General features: G+C 37.3%; 1 protein-coding gene across 2 annotated transcripts in view; it reads right to left on the reverse strand.

Moving 5' to 3' along the window:
- tnr (tenascin R (restrictin, janusin)) overlaps window positions 1–12323 on the reverse strand; it is a 178379-nt gene that overhangs the window by 94350 nt on the left and 71706 nt on the right. For both annotated transcript variants that reach the window (XM_039654780.2, XM_039654779.2), the window contains exon 3: window positions 9933–9985. The gene's annotated coding sequence lies outside the window, so the exon portion shown is untranslated. The remainder of the gene's footprint in view (window positions 1–9932; window positions 9986–12323) is intronic.

Here is a 12323-nt window from a genome sequence, read left to right on the forward strand (position 1 = left end):
CTCTCACTCATTGTGACTACTAACCTATGCCACTCCCACATCATACATGCGTCAAAGTAACCGGAGCAACTTTCTCCATTTTCGGAAACAACGAGACAAGCACAGGCGATTGATGCATGTACGCAATTTTTACGCATAAACCATCCTGCCAGGTCTAAAATATAAACACCTATAATATGCTTACCATAATAAATCTGAGTAAGACAAAATCACGTTTTTCAAGAAGCATTGATGATGCATTGACTCGTTTGAATTGTGTTCATTTTGAGCAAAAGAATGGTGCAACACTGGTGTATTGTGTAAGTTGTAACTTAGTGCCCATTTATGTCAAAACTAGGCTAAGTTGTAAATTACACACAGCTGGTGCAACCGGCCCCAGGTCTTAAAGGAGAACTCCGGCGAACAATGAACCTTTGGTCTAATAAAACATCGGTACCTAGTCAATCGTTCATGATAATCGAATGTAAAGAGTTTTATCTCTAAGAACTGTTTAGCGTATAATGCTAGTAATGGGGGCATTGACTAAGTAAAAAGAAATCGCTACTTTATACCACTAACAAGGCTCAAAATAGCCCCACACTAACACAGAAACATAGTGAGGCTCCATACATGCAAAACGAAGCATTGAGAACTTTGTAAGTGTACAGACCGTTTAATAAGAAGAAACTTTATGAAGACAGTTCACTTCGCGTATACAGACAGGAGCCATCTTAAAAAATAGTCTCAATAAGTCGATCCCCGAACGCGGTTCATACAGTTCAGAAGTTCGCTGAACTTCATACAGCTCAGATCACTCGGGGATCGACTTATCGAGACTATTTTTTAAGATGGCTCCTGTCTGTATACGCGAAGTGAACTGTCTTCATAAAGTATCTTCTTATTAAACGGTCTGTACACTTACAAAGTTCTCAATGCTTCGTTTTGCATGTACGGAGCCTCATTATGTTACTTCGTTAGTGTGCGGCTATTTTGAGCCTTATTAGTGGTATAAACTAGCGATTTCTTTTACTTCAATGCCCCCATTACTAGCATTATACGCTAAACAGTTTTTAGAGATAAAACTCTTTACAATCGATTATCATGAAAATAAATCTCAGAGAACGGTTGACTATGTACCGATGTTTTATTAGACCAAAGGTTCATTGTTCGCCGGAGTTCTCCTTTAAAGGAGCATTTCACCCATTTCAACATTAATCTTTATTGAAAGTGGATGATATCTATAGTTGAAAAGTAAAATAATTATTGAATTTGGTGCCCATTTGTATGTAAGACAACAACTCCCACAATGCACCACATTGCACAGCTCCGCAAGCCAGACCCACTAATCCGGAACAGGGCAAACATCAGAGAAATCACTCTTTTGTTTACAAGGCTAACGTTAACTGCCACCAGAGTTTGAAATTAATTTCAAACAAAATTTCTAGTTAGTTGGCTGTGGCGAGCAGGACGATGGCGAGGGCCGTGAGAGCAGCGCGAGTGATAATGAAAGACACCTGTGAGACACACCGGTCTCACGGAGGAGCGAAGGCATAAAAGGAGGAGCGACGACGGTAGATCGAGAGAGAAACAACCTGATTTTATGTTGTGTTTTGTTTCTGTTGTGTGTGTAGACAGCAGTTGTCAATGAGGGGCTGCTGGCTTATACTTTTGTTTTGTATTTGTTCATTTAACTATTAAAATGTTTAAATGTTCGCTGGTTCCCGCCTCCTTCTTCTCACAACAACAAACCCCGGTAATGTTACATTGGCAAACTCAGAGAATTAGTCCTTGTTTGTGTTTCTTTCTACAGTATATGGTAAATTACTGCATGATACCAGGATGTTCAGTCTGGCGAATTAGGATGGTTCACATCACAACACAAACTTCCGTGTGCTTGTCTGATTCAGACATTTCGTCCAGGAGAAATTGCCATTGTTGAAATTCTCTGCAGCAGACGGACTCTATCTGTGTCTGTATAGCGCACAGCGAAAGCACATGCACCAGCAGTCTGCCTCAGCTCGAGCCAGTCAGGGCTCCTCGACCGTGACAGGCAGCCACCTCCGGTTCCTCCATCAGCCTCAGTTGCTCTTCACTATATTGCGGCTCATAAAGATAGCCACGAACACCGGATTCGGGCAGCAGAATTTCAAAATCCTCTTCTTCCATATCATGTTTAGTTTCTTCCGTCATTGTCATAACTTCCTATTTCCACAGCACTTGTTAGCTTAGCTTCCAAACAAGATGGCTAATCTTGATTTCAGTATCTGAAAGTGAAGTCACTGATCTGTAATAGGCCTGTAGGAATACCTTGGAATAATGAGGAGGTAATGTTTGTAGTCTCTACATTTTTCAATGAAATGCGACTTCCTGCTTATTTTGACGCAAAATGACGATTTTTTACGTCATAATAAGCAGGAAGTAAAACACTTCAATCCTTATTTCTCCCATCTCAGGGGAAAATAAGGGAATAAACCATGACCATTCAATGGGTGAAGTGTCCGTTAAGTCTCCCACTTCCCTCGTTTAAGAGGATTTTCAGCTGGCCGTAGTGAATCTGGCAGCAGGATAGTGGAGTTCTTCCTTTATTTCAAGTTCGTCTAATCTACTAACACTATATGTCACGTCTGAGAGAACATGAAGAGCAGTTCCCCTAAGAGACAGCTATGCCTCATCCATCTCTTTATCCCTCTCTGGAGACTCCTCTTGCTCTTGCTGTCTTCCTCAATCTCTCTTACTTCAACATGTTTTCCTCATATTTCTTCCTGTGGTATCTTCTGCTTGCACTTGCAAGATTGACAAAAAGAGATGTCTATTTTGCCTGTGTAAGGAGCTGTACTTCTACTTTGTAGGGTGAGTGTTACCCTCAGTCAGACACAGTCAAATGTGGATGGTTGGGGGTGCTGCAACCCCTATTTATGCAGGTTAATGTGCAAACACCTCAATGTGCATGCAAGCTGGCCTTGGCCCGGCTCACAAATGCCCCTGCAAGAGAGCTCAGCCCTGCAACATTACCATTCTTTTCTCATTATTCCAACAGTGCCTGCCAAATTGCCTTGTCTTTCAGGATCATTGGACACTGTTCATTTCCAACACCTGCGACCCAGCGGGTTTTACTTCTCAGTCTCCTTCACACTCGCACTTCCAGAGTTCCCAAGGCAACATGGATTTAAGCATGTTGGGACACATGAAAACCGTGTCTTAGAAAAGCACACTGTGAAGGCCATATTACTTTTCACCAAAGGGGCAGACAAAGACATGCTACTATTTATTTTTCTCTGTCTCTAAGAAATAAACATTTGAAATTACTAAACACTCTGATGCATAAATTATTGTGACGTTTCTTTTTTATTTATAAAATATATTCATTTGACAGATTCATTCATTTTTTTATACTTTTAAAAATATAATCATACTTTTTTATATAATAATTTTTTTGTCTATTGCAAAAGATTGTTGAAGAAACTGTTGTGATTTATTAAATAGTCTTTTGTTAATGGCAGTGTTTTTTGTTTATTTTTTTAGCTGTCCTGTTTGTTTGAGCCTGTCAATTTCTTGCATGAGTGAATTGTGAATAGAGAAATGTGTTTGACTTAATTTTATGCTTGAGTTTTCATTTTCATTTCAGAATAAATTGGGAAACTGGCTTGTGTTAGAGTGATCCATAATAGAAAATGAAAATATTCAAAAGGTGTGTACTGTCATGCTGGCACTATTCTGAATATAAAAGGAAAGACTAAGGAGTTTTTCAGCCACTATTATGAGAAACCGGGAGGTAAAAATGCATGTCATCAGACCAAAACCTCCAAATAAAAGTAGAAAGAGACATTTTCAAAGACTTCATTTACATTCAAGAAGCTTCCAGCACAAAAGTGTCAATCCAGTTCCTCAATCCACTCAGGTCTCAGAAAATTTGTCCATAAACTGCTCCCCTGTTGTGCAAAATTTGTCATTTTCAAAAAAAAAAAAAAAAAATGTTGGGACACATGAATAAAATACATATTGCATAGATTATTATAATAAAATGTGTAATTCATAGTGAAAAAATATTATCTAAAAATAAACTTCTAAAATACATTCACAAAATGTACATTAACAATAGTTCTTAAATTAAATTTAAATTGTATTTACATGTTCATTTTCATTTTCATAAAAGGTTCATTAATGCCAAAAGTTGGGTTAGAGCCAAACTCATCATTATGATTTTAGGCAGTCCTTGCACAATAGCACAACACATTATGACTGCAAAACATCTGACAACTATTTTTGTCTGGCCTTCAACAATTGCATCACTAAAAAATACTGATTACAATGAAGTCCTGCTACGTGTAGTTTTGTGCTGAGCGAGTTTGGCAAAATATGAACAAAACGAACAAAACTTTAATAACTTTTCTGATATCATAAGCTTCTTCTACCTCTCGGCCAGAGTGTTTATGGTGATATCATCGCTTGTGCTCTCCCTATAACCCTATAATGTTCCTCTCTCCTCTATGTCGGTGAATCAAATAATGTATCAGGGGCAGAGTTTGACAGAAAGCATAATTACCACTTCCCTTTAGGTGCAAGCCCCTCTGAAAGCTATTCTCTGCCATCCCGCTCTGAAGGATATTTCCACCTTTGTATATTTTTCTCTCACAACCCTCTATTTTTTTTTACTTACCCAAACTGACACTTACTGTTGGGCTTTCATAAAAGACCGAAATGTCTCTGTTCCAACATAGACAATCGAGTATCAGACATAGAGTAAAGTTACCTAGCGTTCAAAAAAAAAAATGAGGATGTGTTACCTTTTATACAATGACAGTACACCCGATCACATCCAGTACTAAGGGGGTAATATTTTCCTTCTTAATTGTGCTTATATCAGATTTAAATATGGCATATCGGTTTTGATTTAAGGCTGGGCCACACTCAAATATTTTTTCTTAATCTTACAAGATTTTCAAAATGTGAGAGACCACAAACATGACGATAAGAAATCAGAGATTTAACCAATTTGTTTCTCTAGTGTGTGGAGTGCTACAATGTGACTAGAAAAACACACCACAACCTAACAGATTCAATTCACAAACAACCAGAGTCCCACCTGTGAACACGGGAAATCTTACAAAATCTCTCGCTTTAAACATGACTATAAAGTAAATAAACATGGCAGACAACCAGCATGAAGAAATGGCACTTATAGTGTATAGTGACTGTTTTTTACAGAACATTTGTGGAGGGGTTGTGAAGAAAAAATGTTTAGATGAAGTCGTGAAGACGGTGTGAACATAGACTTTACATGTTACAGCGGAAACTGGAGGTGAGTCTTCTGTCAGATTGCTTTCTGATTGGGTATAAGAATCGCCCATCAAGCACAGTAGTGAATGAAGAAAAAACTTAATTGGCTCTTTGAGCGCGTAAAAAATAAAAAAATAAAAAAATCATAATCATGATGTTACATATGTTATGAATATGAAAGAAGTTTGACAACTGTCATTAAGTGTCATTCACTCAGTAATGACATTTTTAATGCAAATATGACATTGTTTTGAGATGTCTTTGTTATGACGCCTTGACATAAACCAATACATCATAACCTGTCAGTGTCTTTGTCATGACAACTTGACATTACTAAGACAACACAACCCGTCATAAACATGACATAGCAGATTATCAAACTTAAGAATACACCTTGCTTTATTGGTTAACATTACATTACACTATCGGGTGGTTGGTTTTGACATTGGCTGTCATGAGGCCATTATAACTTTTTAATGACAAATTCAATTAGTACCACCGTAGATGAGGTCAGGAAAAATATTAATGACACAGTTATAATGGCCAAATGACAGCCAATGTCAAAGCCAACCACATGACAGTTTAACTTCATTTTATGTCAAGTTGTCAAAGACACTGACAGGTTATGATGTTATGGTCATAACAAAGATGTCATAACAAAGACATTTTAAACAATGTCATATTTGCATTCAAAATGACATTACTGAGTGAAAGACACTTAAAGACAGTTGTCATAAACATGCATAATTCATATTCAAGACATGGTTTTGCACACGGGTCTGTCATGATCCTGCCTCAAGACTAAATAAAATCAAGGACACGAGGGCAGAATCATGAACATGAAGGTGTCATGTCAGTCTTATGCACACCCCTTCAAGTAATGTGTTACCAAAATGATTTAAATTCAAGTGCAATAGATTAAAAATAGATTTTTGCATACAGAGCACAGCAAATGAAAGCATGAACTTGTGCAATAGTGCTGGAAGATCGGGTTGGTTGTAGATATGGATGTACTGGTATAGATCCTATTAATAAATTATGTGGCCTTCAGAGAAGCACATTTGGGATATACTTCTAAAAATCCAATGGCTCAGTGATGGTCCAAAGATTCAAATCTAATTCAAGATTAATCTTACTATAAAAACACTCTTTGTATGTGTAGCTGTGGTTGTGTAAGCTGCCAGAAGAGATAAGAGTGCAGATATTATATAACATGGAAGAAAAGAAAAAAAAGACAGGACCGTCCAGGATGGTGCACCCAATGCTGACAGATATCTAAAGGCTGATGGATTAGAGGGTAAAATCACACATTCATTTTGGATTATTTGACTGCCACACATTAGCTTGGGCTCCGATTGATAAGGGATCTCTCACTGCTGTCTTTCTCAGGTCGCTAGATTTGGATCCTTCCCTGAACTCGAAACACACATGTAAGAATAACATTACAAAGCTCTTGAGCCTTTGCTGTCAGTTATCTCTGTCTCAGGCATTAATATGAAAACTTATAGATTATATCATGTTTGTATAATCCATGAGAAGACACTGTAAACACTTCAGAATTCCCCCCCCCACAAACGGGTTAAGTTAGGATGCATTAAAAATGCCGTATCACACATGACACTTGCATTTAGGGGAATTCAGCTCCTTTACTCCTTTTTAAAATAGCAAAACGACAGTGACGTGGTGGGCATAATATTCTATGCTAATTTCACCCTCTTGGAACGAGATCTTTTTACATCCCTAGTAGTTACAGTAATTAATATTGATCATTACTTATTGGAGTAAGTACAATGCAACTAAATCCTATTAAAATAAAGATTTACTTACGGCTTACAGTTTACAGTTGGCTTCTTCGTCTTTCAACAGTTTCTTTTCTCTATTACATTGTGCCTAGTTTTCAAAACGATCTGCATTCAAACGCTCTGAACAAACATATAATCATCTGATGTGATCCCAGTCCTCATTAAAAATTATAAATCATCCACTTTTTCCTTATGTGGGTGTCCTTCTGAAATCTGTACGGAGATGCAAATGAGCAGGACTAGTCAAAGCAGCAGACTTAAGCTCATGGAGTATACCAGGAATTGAATAGGTATCCAACACATTATCATTCCAAGACGTCATATAAAATGCTTTTGCCAAAACTTAGACATCCAACGCACATGGCATCCTTTAGCGTCAATATAACACGCACAGAGTATGGGTAGGTTTATGTCTGGGGTAGGGTTAGGGTTAGACCACTAGGAGGCGCCTTCTGCCCCATATATATCTGCGTCTCATATTGACGCTAAAGGGTGCCATGTGCGTTAGATGTCTATGCTTTGGCAAAAGTGTCGTATATGATGCCTTGGTCTGTTCCATGTCTGTCATGTGATTACCTGATTGTCATGTGATCCTGCCATGTGTCTTGTCATTAGTCTGTGTATTTAAGCCACGTGTCAATAGAATGTGTTAAGCGATTGTTTGCCATGTGCCTTTGTCAAGTTTTGTTTACTGTTGGTAAGCGTCATTTTCAAGTTTATGTTTTTGAGTTCATTCCATGCCACACTTTTGTCTTGAGTTCATGCCACGGTTTGTTTTTGTTTGTAATAAACTGCACTTGGATTCTCATCTACACTCACTTCCAGTGGATCCATTACAGTATCATTCCAAAGGAAAGAAAATCTAGCCCATTTTTTCCCCATCTAACCACAGTTGGCAGCTTCAGGACAGCTATTTTTGGAGCTTGCTTTTCACTCATTATCCAACTCAGCTACTATTTTTTTTTAATTACCAGTGATTCAAAACTAGCCAAAATAAACAAACAAACAAAAAATATAAGAAATAATCTAGATCATCAAGATCACTGCTTAGATGTATATATATATATACAGTATATATGTATATATATATATATATACACAGTATATATATATATATATATATATATATATATATATCTTTTTCTGAATCATTAGGTATATTTAAAACACGCCAAAGTATTCAATCCAATATCAGATTCAGAAAGTTCTGTTTATATGAGCCGTTACTTTTTAATCTGATTGACAAGCTAGTCAGAATGAAATGTTTACATGCTTAAATTTGGCTAGGGGCTAGGACCTCAATCAATGGGCTAGGACCTCAATATATTGCAGAAATGCTCACTGAATATAAACAGATCACCAGTGGTGGAAAGAGTACTACTTAAGTAAAAGTATTGCTGAGGACAAGTTGAAGTACTAAAAAATAATATGACTCAAGTAAGAGTAAATAAGTAGTTTGCTTAAAAAGTACTCAAGTACTGTACCTCGCGAGGAGGGAGTTTCTGGGGGGGGGTTTACCCCAAACTTCATTTAGACCCTGGTTCCTGCGTTCAAAACACACGGAATACCACCCAACAGTCCCTAGATCCTAAGGAAAGTTCCTGCGGTGGAAACGCGGCTCAAGTGAGTGACTTCGGACACAGCAACAGAGTCAATGACGATTCCTCTAGGGCTATTCAGACTCCCATCACTACCCACGACGTTCACTATTCAGCACTTCATGCCCACACTAGTGCTGATTGTGACTGCACACATCATTCTACTACACAAAACCCTGTGACAGTACATCACCGAAATGTTGACTTAGAGGGAGGGTCCCAAGGGCTGAGGGTATCATTTAAGAGGTGCGATAGGACTTGATTATATATCTTTGTATTGTGATCAGCGTAATTAAATAAACTTGCTCCCGCCACCCTTCATTTAGGACTCATTATAGATTAAAGATCTCATTCTTAGATGACTTGGAGTGACTGTTTGACAACTGCAGGCCACCGCAGGCTACCATGAGTTGCTATCAGTGTCACCCTAAAGTGAACTCTTATCCACATAGATCTATGAACTGGTATCTCTCTTAATTCTAGCCATGCTAATGGTTCATTAATATGAGAGTCATGGGGCTGTCAAAGACATTGTGCTGCACAGAGCTAAAGGACACTAATCCCCATTGATTAGAGTTCTCAGATCAAAGGCTCCCAGCGCTGTCACTTCACCCCTATTCTCCCCTACCCACTCGCGCCGCAATTAGGAGCCCTCTCAGCGTTTCATTAAGATGGTAAAAATACCAAGTCGCCTCCCCTCAAGGGACCCAGTCACAGAGACAGACACACATACCGAGATCCTCATTTACTATTGTGCGAAACAAGCCGTGGCATCTCCCAGAACATTTCAATCATTTGGAAGCCTCACTCGTGCCTGCAACTCACAAAAGCAAATGCTGAGTCCTCAGTAGCCCTCGACTCTACAGCACATACAATGGTTGATAATGAGCTCAAGGTTCACCAGGGATTCAAAAAAGTACATTTAATTAGAAAACAAGTTTTTCTTGATTTTAGCACATAGACTCTACTCTAAAAGATCTTTAAATACAGGCTTTAAGTAAGGATTGAAAATTCACAGGGCATACTTTGACATGTACGTGAAAACTGTCTTTTTTAAATACACCTTTGATACAGATAAGAAGAGAGAGAGGACATTATGGGAAATTATGTTTCAATTGGCATGTCAAAAGACTCACAGACCATACCTTATTTTTAAATCAGTGAATTATCACGCACGCGCATGCACACACAACTATGTAGTATGTGTACTGAAAAAAAAAAATACAGCTGGAAGAGATATATTACAACTGTTCTCACAAACTGAGTCTTATCTTACCTTAAGTGCCAGTGCTTATGCTCTTCCTGTCTCTCCAGAAGGATAACCTGTGCCTGGAAAAAAAGAGGACGTGCATCAATGAGTTGAGCCATACACATGCATTCATGCACAGTTCCAGCAGGCATTCCTAAATGTACTTAAAACACATCCCTGAAACAATTACATATGGAAACGTTTTATTTTTCTTAAATTGGGTTCCGCAGACCCCCAAGAATTCATTTCAAATCTTAGAACCCCTGAGCTGTGAACAAATAAAAAATGAATAATATATTATTTAATAATATAAAATAAATAATAATAACACATCCTCATGCCAGTACATGGCGGAAAGTGAAATCTTTATGAATGAGTCATTGAATCATTTACTCAGATTTGTTCTAAAACACTGATTAATTCAGGGCTGAAACACCACAACTGAGGAGGGACAAGTCAATAATCATATATAGCCAGATTGTTTAACTTTAATATTAGAAATTCTTGATTTCCCAGAGAAAGTCACAATTAACAAAGCTTACTGGTGATATAAAACATATCATCATCCAACATAATGGCAAATAGGCTTTCCAAATAATGTAAATTAAATTTACATAGTATATTAGTAGCACAATAACCTCTCCACTCCTGCAGCAACCTGCGACTCACAGACCAATAGCAAACAACAACAATCCAATCAATTCCCAATGGACAAAATCAAGTCCCGCCCTCCATTACAGTGTTTTCACTCTTATCTGTCAGATAGATACAGTATTTTACTGTACAGTTAGGACAGTATTCATCCTCTAATAAGTAGCTTGGTTGTGGTGTCCCTCAGGGACCAGTCTTAGGGCCTGTGTTATTTTCTTTATATTTGCTCCCTCTGGCTGTTATTTAAAACAAACAAACAAAAAAAAAAACACAATGTCTCGTTTCATTTTTATACTGACGATACCCAACTTTACCTTCCCTTGCAACACAATAATGAATCTTCTCTTCAACCGCTGTTAGATTGCCTAAATGATCTTAAGTCATGGCTGTCAAACAATATTCTACACTTGAATGAAAACAAATCTGAGTTTATTTTGTTCGGCCCCAAGGAAGACTGTTTTAAGCTTTGATCCTGGCCCTCTCACCTTGTACAACACAAAGTGTACAACACAAAGAGTTACTATAGAGTTACTAGACAAGTGTTTTGTGAAAGATATGTTAAACGATTAAGTGATGCTGGGCCGAACTTTTTTGTGAAATTTCACCATTTTAAATGGAGAATATCTCATCTTTTTAGGATAAGCAATTCATGTAATCTATAATTATGAACAAGTTTACAAGGTCAGTTTTTGACATGTTCCACATAATTATGTCAAATTTTTAATATTTAGTATTTGCAGAAAGGTTATAATGCATTTTAACTTTACAATGAATTAAATAAAAATACATTTAATTTTTTTATTGGGGGGGGGGGGGGATTTATAATAATTTTAATTGCAATTTCATGTCATTTTAAGCCTTTATAGATATAGGTATAACTCCCAACTCATAACATAATCCTCATTACACTTCACTTCATTATGCAGCCAACAGCATTACAATTTAGCTGTCTGTGACAAAATATCTAAGCATTATTCAGGGATTGACATTAAGGTTTTTAACTTAAATTGACTACAATTAATCAGTTCTGTAATGTTAAGTCAATGGTAATTAGTGATGACAAGGAGGCAGTGATAACAGAGACTTAACTATATTTTATCAGAGTACATAGGCCTACATAATATATGTAGAGCAATTGTTTAAACACTTACTTTATATTCTCTGTTAATGCATTAAATGCATGCCCATGAAACAGTGCATGCAGTTTTCTAATGTATTTATTTATTTTGACTTCTCAGGTAATGTCAATGGTATGACCCATTTAAGATGCAGCCAAATTTACAACAGTGGTTGCATTTAAATATATTTTAATTGTTTGATTTTGAATTGGATTGAATTGTTTCAAAATTATTGCCTGGGACAATTCAGGTTGTCGCTGGATATTGGTAGGGAGACGTCTTTAGTGTCACAATCACGTTAGTTTGGACTTGTTATGTCATCATCGTTTGCCTTCGTCACTCATTTGTTGTCACGTACACTAATTATGTCCAGTTGTGCACTCATCAATTAGTATCATTATCACCTGTACAGGTTCACTTCTGTGTCCGCTGTCATCTATTGCGAAAGTGTTGTATGTTGCTCTGTTTCCGTTAGAGGTTCCCATTGGATTTATTACTGTAAATATTACCTTATTTCGTTCATCATCTTCTTCATGTACAACCAGGCATCTACAGTAGCATCCCTATTAAATTCTAAGCCTTTGGTTGTATAAGCAGCCTTTTTACAGTTTGTATCAGAAGTTATTTTCTCATCAGTGTGGCACTTCCT

The sequence above is a fragment of the Pimephales promelas genome, chromosome 5 (genome assembly GCF_988280905.1).
Source record: "Pimephales promelas chromosome 5, fPimPro1.hap1.1, whole genome shotgun sequence".
NCBI classification, from domain to species: domain Eukaryota; kingdom Metazoa; phylum Chordata; class Actinopteri; order Cypriniformes; family Leuciscidae; genus Pimephales; species Pimephales promelas.